Source organism: Saccopteryx leptura, chromosome 5 (genome assembly GCF_036850995.1).
Source record: "Saccopteryx leptura isolate mSacLep1 chromosome 5, mSacLep1_pri_phased_curated, whole genome shotgun sequence".
Taxonomy (NCBI): Eukaryota; Metazoa; Chordata; class Mammalia; order Chiroptera; family Emballonuridae; genus Saccopteryx; species Saccopteryx leptura.
The window spans coordinates 112,456,008-112,458,303 of NC_089507.1; the positions used below are offsets into that span (position 1 = coordinate 112,456,008).

Sequence of the window (2,296 nt, forward strand, 5' to 3'; positions counted from 1 at the left end):
TAACATTATAAGGAGTGAAATAAGTAAATCAGAAAAAAACAAGAACTACATGATTCCATACATTGGTGGAACATAAAAATGAGACTAAGAGACATGGACAAGAGTGTGGTGGTTACCAGGGGTGGGGGGAGGGAGGACAGGGGGAGAGTTAGGGGGAGGGGGAGGGGCACAGAGAACTAGATAGAGGGTGGCGAAGGACAATCTGACTTTGGGCGAGGGGTATGCAACATAATTTAATGACAAAATAACCTAGACATGTTTTCTTTGAATATATGTACCCTGATTTATTAATGTCATCCCATTACCATTAATAAAAATTTATTTAAAAAAAAAAAAAAAAAAAAGTAAAAGACATGCTTGTCTAACCATTGTGCTATACACTTGAAACTAATTCAAAATAATATTTAATGTAAACTGTAATGGAAAAAATTAAATAAGTAAAAAATTAACATACGAATAATAAATAAATAACAAAACTTATAAACACATAAATGTTTATAGTAGCTTTATTCTAATAACCAAAACTTAAAAGTGAGTAAGATGTCCTTCAGTAGATGAATGGATAAATTGTGGTATATTCAGATGATGGAATATTGATCAGCTCTAAACACAAATGAGCTGGCCCTGGCTGGTTGACTCAGTGGATAGAGCATCAGGACATCCCAGGTTTCATTTCTAGACAGGGCACACAAGAAAGGCGACCATCTGCTTCTCATCCCCTCCCTCTTCCTCTTCTCATTCTCTCCCCCTCCCATAGCCAGTGACTGGATTAGTTCAATCGTCAGCCTTGGCGTGAATAATAGTTTAGTTAATTCAAGCATTGAATCCCAATGAAGATTGTTGGGCCGCATGTGGGAGTCTGTCTCACTATCTCCCCACCTTTCACTTAGAATAAATAAATAAATGAATAAAATATTTTTCAAAATTAGCTAGCAAGTTATGAAAATATATGGTGACATTTTACATGCCTATTTCTAACTGAACAAAGCCAATCTCAAAAGACAGCATGCTGAATGATTTATTATAGAACATCCAGAAACAACTATGGAGAAAATAAAAGGATCAGTGGTTGCTAGAAGTTGAGGGACAAATGGAAATGAATATAAATAGAAAGTTTTTAGGGTATTGCAACTATTCTGTATGATACAATAATAGTGACCACATGTCATTACACATATGTCAAAACCCACTGAATACATAAGGTCAAAAGTAAACTCTAATGTCAAGTTTAGAGTTTAGGTGACAATGATGCATCAGCTTAGGTCATCAGTTGTTACACCTGTACCATCTGGTGCAGCGTTTAATAGTGGCAGATGTATCACTAGCATTATAGTTGCAAGCATCCTCTCCTTGATTGCAGTTCTCTACTTGGCTTTTGGTTCTCCACTTGGCTTTCAGGACCCTGTGTCTCCATGGTTTTCTTCTAACCATGTGAATGTCTTTTCTCAGATTCATCTGTTGGGTCATCCTCTAGTTTCTGAACCCCTATCAAAAAGGATCCCAGGACTTAGTTTTTTATCCTTTTTTTCTAGCCACAGTGACTCATTGGGTAATTTAATTTAGAAATATCTTAATAACAATTTGAATTTTAGTTGCTTATTCCTTAAGGCTTACCTCAAGATCGTCTTCTTCTCAACATTAATGCCTAGTAAAATCAATTTGTAGTTTTCTTGATGTGCTCAAATGGCTTCTAAAAGTGTGTAGAAAAGATATATACTATTAATATACTGCATAAAGACTGACTCATTGGTTTGTAAACTGTTGGATAAAAACTATATGTGAGATGATACTTTCGGGGATCACCTCTAGAGGTTGTTACTAGAGAACTTTACTGCATGTGTAGAGCACATGAAACCATGTGAAGGCGGCACAGCATTGTCTCCTGAGCAGGAAGCCAGATCTTGGTGTTGCTTTTGCAACTGCTGTTGGCCATTGATAATCTTTCTCCTCTTCCTTTGGAAGAGCAAGAGGAGGGGAATGCAGTCTGAGGGTTTTTAAAACAGCAACAGAAAAGCCATACACAGTGTTGCTGCTTCAGCCATTTATACAGGAGGTTGTTTTCTTACAGTTTAATCTGCCTCTTTAGGTTTTTTTCCATGCTCACAGTGAAAGGAAATAAAACAAATCTTTTAAAATTCATATGAGATACCTAGATAATATTTAAAAATTACATTAATTTAATGTAATTTTGTGATGAAAACATTTATTCATAGACATGCTCTTCATCTGAAGCAGTTGACCATTTGAACTTGCCTGTCTATAACTTGAGTTTCTAATTATTGTTCTTTTATAATCT

General features: G+C 35.7%; 1 non-coding gene across 1 annotated transcript; it reads left to right on the forward strand.

The window, feature by feature from the left end:
* Positions 1-1,780: 1,780 nt before the first annotated feature.
* LOC136407224 (small nucleolar RNA U3) lies at positions 1,781-1,992 on the forward strand. The gene has a single exon (XR_010751810.1). It is a non-coding gene; the product is annotated as a small nucleolar RNA U3 (small nucleolar RNA).
* The last annotated feature ends 304 nt before the right edge of the window (positions 1,993-2,296 follow it).